The sequence below is a fragment of the Lathyrus oleraceus genome, chromosome 5 (assembly GCF_024323335.1).
Source record: "Lathyrus oleraceus cultivar Zhongwan6 chromosome 5, CAAS_Psat_ZW6_1.0, whole genome shotgun sequence".
Taxonomy (NCBI): Eukaryota; Viridiplantae; Streptophyta; class Magnoliopsida; order Fabales; family Fabaceae; genus Lathyrus; species Lathyrus oleraceus.
This window is the reverse complement of record NC_066583.1, coordinates 244,481,501-244,487,677: the sequence shown is the minus strand read 5'-3', so window position 1 is coordinate 244,487,677 and position 6,177 is coordinate 244,481,501. Positions and strand designations below refer to the sequence as shown.

General features: G+C 37.2%; 1 pseudogene; it reads right to left on the bottom strand.

The window, feature by feature from the left end:
* Positions 1-1,400: 1,400 nt before the first annotated feature.
* On the bottom strand, positions 1,401-3,351 carry LOC127079995 (CDT1-like protein a, chloroplastic; annotated as a pseudogene).
* Positions 3,352-6,177: the final 2,826 nt, after the last annotated feature.

Below are 6,177 nucleotides of genomic sequence, written 5' to 3'. Positions count from 1 at the left end.
TAAATGCCTCATACATCATACAAGTAGGCAACAGTCAATCAGACAATAAGATATTTAAACAAGTATGTGATCAAATCAAATAATCAAAGAAATGAAATGAATGAGCATTAAACAACGTATGAGTGTAAGTGTAAGGGAACCGGCTCATTGTAAGAAAGCCCAAGAGTAAGCTATGTGAGGTTGATGGCGATGCTTAAAAAGCAATCGACTTACAAGGGTGTAAAAATGGGCTCGATATTAAATCGAGAAAAGTATGATTTTTATAGTTTAAAAAATGGTTTTGAACTAAACTAAAATACAACAACTATGCATTATTAACAAATGAAATCATGAGTATAATAAACATAAAAAAGATATTAATCAACATACTAAAAGAATAAAAAATGCTAAAGGAAGATAAAATCAAATAAAAAGCAAAAAGTACCACACATGAGTATTGAACCCACCCCACTCAAGAATATACACACTGCTCTTCTCCACCAGACCACTCACCATTATCTGCTACTGAAATACTACGTTAAATATATGAACCGGGCAAAACAAATAAAGAGATTTAAAATAAAAAACAAAATAAACTTTTTTATGGTTTTTGTGTTAAAAACAAAATAAATTAAATAATAAAAGAAAAATTAAAAAAAAAGAAAAAAAAGAAAATGGAAACACAGAGGTTCGTCTTCATCGTCATCGTCCTCCCCACCTCACGAACTCAACCTTCCCAAACTCACTCCTTCACTCTCTCTTCTCTCGGTAATGTTCATCAGCACTCACCAAACTTCACATTTCTCTCAATCCCACTCTCGTTCTCAACGAACCCCTCTCAACCACTCTCAGCTCACACAAAATTTTCAATCAACAAGCATAAAGAGAAAGAAAAAGAGGTCCTTACAAAGTGTCACTGCGGTGGTGGTGAAGGATGCGAAGAAGCTGGCCTCCAGGTACGATTTTGAGGTTTTAGGGTTTTTGTTTGGGATTTTTCCGCGTCCAGGTCTTTTTTTGTGCTTCCCTCTCTTACTGATTTCTTCCTTTTATAATCCCATTGCTAGGGTTTGGATGAGATCAAAAGAGTATGGAATTGGAAGTGCTTTTTTTTTGTGTTGCTCTGTTGTCTATCCCATTTTGGTGTTTGCTCTGAAAAAGGTAACACGTACCTTGTACTTCTTCTGTGAAAATATTTCATTTTTGTTGCTTGTGAATTTTTACCATCTTACCGAGTTGTTGTGATTTTACTGCAGTGAAAATCAGTTACAAGTGGAGTGGATGGTCCCAATCAAGTTTGTTCATTGACAGATCCCTCTGGATTTGGTCTTCGGTGACTTGTGGGTCGAACATGCCGAGGTTGGCTTATGGTTCACAGTTTGGTAGGAGAATCCTTTCATTGCAGAATGATTTGGGGACCTGCTTTAATGATTTTGACTGGACACCTTGATAGAGTCTGGATTGGCCACAACTCCAACCCAGGGAGTAGTCACACTGTGGGAATTGACGGTAGTAGCAACCTCAATTACAGGCATCTCTGTCTGTGCTTTTTTCTGCTCTTCATGTTGGATTTCTAATAGAGACTTCGCCTTGAAACCAGGAGCAGGCTTCCAAGCTCTCCCTGCAGGCAATTCAGTATTCTGGGAGGCAACAGGACTAAATGACTTTGAGTCATTCTCAACAAGTATTTCAATGATGCTTTCTGGAATATTAGTAGTGAGGTCACTAACTTCTTGATGACCTGCAATTGTGATAGCCGTTCTGGATACACCGTCCTCGCCGCTTGTTTGTTTGAGGTGTGTTTCATAATCTTCTTCCCTCCTTCAAATTGATTTCACTATAATTTGGCTTTTCAGATTCTGAATTCTTCGACTGCTGCAGAGTTACATTTTTTAGCAATCCCTTCGCTTGACCGGTAGATTGGGATTTGGAAGATCTTTGCTTCTTTGATTTCTTCTCAGTAGCCTTAACAAAATCTGAACAGTTAACCATTATCTTTTGCAGGAGCTCCTCTTTTGTGATTTCATTTGTTTTGGCAGAGCTAAATATAGAGTCAATCACATTAACCAGTTCCACTAATGATGGAGGATTGTCATCTGATGCATCCAAACTAATTTGATTTTGGTTGATTTTCTCAAAGGAATAACAAAGATTCTCTTGTATCTCTCGAGGCAGGGAAACAGAATCAAAAGATTTGCAATACTCAGATTCAGGCATAGCTTTGCTAGATTCTAACATGTCTGCTCTATAATCGAAATCACCATTGCCTTCTGTGAGTGTAAAGTCAAGCGCTCTTTTTGCGGGCTTAAAGCCTGACATAGACTTTTGAGCAGTCATTTTCTGAGGCTTAACATCAGAGCCAAGCACCAATCTCTCAGGTGCTTACAGAGCAGGTGTCTGTGTCAACAAACTATCAGCACAAGAGACAATTTTTAAATCAGGGCTTTCAGAATTACAGCGGCTAACAAAACGCGGAGAGGATATCTTATGTTCTGATGGTGTATTAATAACATTTACCTGAAAAGACATTGCCAATGATTCCTTCTGCTTGCCACTTTCTGCATTAGGATTACTCTCACAATCAGACAATGGTGTACATTCTCTCTTCCATGAGCTTTCACTTTCTTGGTTGTCTAGGGAGTCAGATTCATCTGATGACAGAGAGGTTTCGGATGATGAAAAGCTCTGAACTTGCTTAGTCTGGACCGTCTGTTCAGTAGCATTCCTCTGATAAAACCGTCTTTTAAAAGATGGAGTCAAATGTAAATTGTTCAGCTGCTCTACAACTTCATTGGAAGTTGATGAAAGTTCTGCTGCAAAATCTGCAGGCCCTTCATTGAAAGCCAAATTACAAGCTTCTTGGCTAAAGGGCTCTGGTAGTCTGGACTGTGGAATCTTAGTAACCTGAGGGTGCAGATTAAAGAAATTAATCAGCCTGGAATTAAAAAGTCGTCTAAGAGCTATATCTGCAGACTGTTCAGAGTGATCTTTTACAACTTCGAAAACCAAGGTGATCTTCAAATCCGGCTTCACAGACAAGCTCCTCTTATCAACTTCAGAAGACGACTCTTCTTTCTTTTCTTTGTCAGTGGACTCATCAGGATCCTCTTCAGCAAGCTTACGGATCATATCAAGGGCTTTCCTAATAAGTTTCTTCAGCAGTAAAGTGGCTCCATGATAAAGGTTTGTCGCCGCTAAAATCCTTGGCAAGAGAGTTGTAGAATTTGGTATACTCTTCCTCTGTAACCTCCTTTGGACTCCGCAGCCATACAGCCTTCACGTCATTTAAAAGTTCCCACTCATAAGTTGTTTCCTTCACTGTCTTTGTTTTAGGCTTTTCTTCTTCGTCTTCACCTTTATCAGCATCTTCTTCATCTTCATCGGTTTAACAAGGTTTCACCTGGATTATTGCAGCAAGCTACGGTCATGGTAATTTGGCTTGATGCAGGTCTGGCATTGCAGCAAGGCACAACAAGGCAACTGGCTTGGCAACGTGTTGTGTGTACTGCAGGATGGTGTTTGTGCAGGGCTGTTATGGTTTGGTGTGGCTAGGCATTTGTTTCCAGCAGGACCAACTTGTAACATGGTTGAGACTTGCCTTTTGGCTTGGTGCAACAGTTAACAACTCATCCCATTATCTCATTGCACAAGTGGTTCATACTTCTGCAGGTATGGTTGATATACCCTAAGTCTCCATTTCACTGTTGTATTTCTGTGTTTTCTCTTGACTTGCTCCAACTGACAGGAATTCCATCATGACTACTAACTTAGCTTGGTGATAAGCAACAACAATGCAGGAAGGATGCTTACAAGAACCAACTGATTTTTTTTTGATGAATGTGATCAAATGGCATTGGATTGGTAACATGTTGCAGGTAGTATTTCAATACACTTATCATGGCAATTAATGAGTTGCTTGTTGTTCAACAGGATTACGGTAACAAGGAGCTCAGGTACCATCTTTTATTCTTCTGCATTTCCTGCTTGTGATGTCAAGTGGCAGCAGATGTGTTGTAGCAGGCTAGCATGATGACGATGGTATGGTGCTGTTGCAAAGCAGGATGTGACATGATTGTGGCAGCAACATTGGCTAGACCATCTGCATCCATGATTTTGTTGAACAAGTGTGAGGTTCTTGTTGTAGCCAAAGGACATGAGCAAAGGACAATGGTTGAACTGTTAGGGGACTCCTTGGTCAATGGTTAGGGGCAGGCCAAAGGCAAATGGCTAATGGTTCAAAAGCTACAAAGTCAAGGTGCACCACATGTGTTACTTGTGATGGAAGCTACCAAGAACAAACATAAATAAGCATGAGGGTTGGATGACACATTGAAGAAAAAGGCCAGGCCAAGTTGGGTGGGCAAAAGCAAGTGAGGGTTGACTTTGGTCAAAGTTGACCAAAAAGTCAACCGTTGACCAAAGTCAACAATTGGTCAAAAATGCATTTTTTTTGTATTTTCTTTGTAAATGAAAAATGAATTATTGGTTAGGATGAAATTTAGGGTTTGGGGAATTTGGGTTGACTTTGGTCAAAGTTGACCAAAAAGTCAACTGTTGACCAAAGTCAACAACTGGTCAAAGTGTCAATTTTTGTGTATTTTTTGTATGAAATCAAATGTAATGAAATAAAATTGAAATGGATTAACAAAATGGTTTGAAGTTGGTTTCCAAATTGTTTTGCCTTATGACTTGAATGTTTGACTTTGAAAAGAACATGACTTGACAGGCAATATATGTTAACAGAGCCATGGAATGATGGTATAAGATTAGGATCTGAAAGGGATATTCATGAATCAAGTGGCATGATTGGCAATTGGCTTGAAACAAAGAAGCTTGGTTGTTCAGATGACCCAGACCATAGATGTATTAACAATCACATGAACAACACCATGACTTTGGATAAAAAAACAAACTTCATATGAAACCCAAGTAAGGTTAGGCCAAGCATGCCAAACAAACATCAAAGATTTAGGACCAAAATCGGGGTATGACAGGTGTACTCAACCACCCAATTCCAGATCAGTTGGAAATACACGAGAAAGTAGTTGAGAAAGTTGTTATGGGTGGTGCAAGCACAAAAGATAGTTATTATGCCCAACATAACAATATTGAGACCACGAAACCCAAACTAGATAGCACTCAGATACTATCAAGGATGATAAAAAGAGATTCCAGAACTCTCTGCGTTTAAATTAAAACATGAATTTCAATAATCTTTTATATTTCATAAGAGTTGTCTTGTGGAATTTTTGAAGGTAGATGATTGGCTGGATATATCCGTACTACAATTGTGGTGCTCGTAAGTATAATTTTTATGGTGATTTCAATTTATGTTCATTGCTCTCATATTTTAACATAAATATTTGAATTTTGTATTAACTTTTAATTAGGGTTATGCATGAGATGTATGTTGAAAGGAAATTGAAAAAGTATGTTTCTTAGATCCATTGAACACTCAATTTCAAGGTAATGCAAAATAAGTTGGTTAGTGAGAATAAAGAATGTTACATGAGACTGTTTATCCATAAGTAAGTATCTGCTTTAGTTTTCATTTTTATTTATAAATCAATTTTATACACATTATTAATTATTCTGACTGTTTATGTAGGAACCATTGGAAACTAATTATTTTATGTCTGAAGCAAAATGTTGTAGTTATGTTATACTTGTTACACTATAAACTTGATGAAGATATGCAAAACACTTTGAGTAGGTAAGTGATATTATTTGTAATACTCAAAATTTACCTTTAGTTTTAAATAGTTTTTATTCACACTACTACAAAGGGTGTCATGAAAATCTCTCGCCTTACCTCTCAGTTGTGAATAACCGAACGGATAATGAAAACACCATTGGTTCGATCCCCAACAATAATATTTTATTTTATTTTCAAAACAATGTAGCCCGCACCATATACCTATTGGTTTTTATTTATAACCGAGGGGAAAATGCCTTTATTTATGTCAGATTTTGTTAATAACCAAGGGGCATAGCCATTTTTGTTTTGTTTTAAATCTCATTTTGATTGATATGAATTATTTTTTTTACATAGAACCTACATAATAATGTTACATAATGAGATCATTTGTATTTTATATAGACCATAACAGAGAATTCCAAATTTACATTATTTACAAAACTAAATGTACAATCCTTATAATACTTATAATGATATTTGAGATACACAAAACCTCAACCATA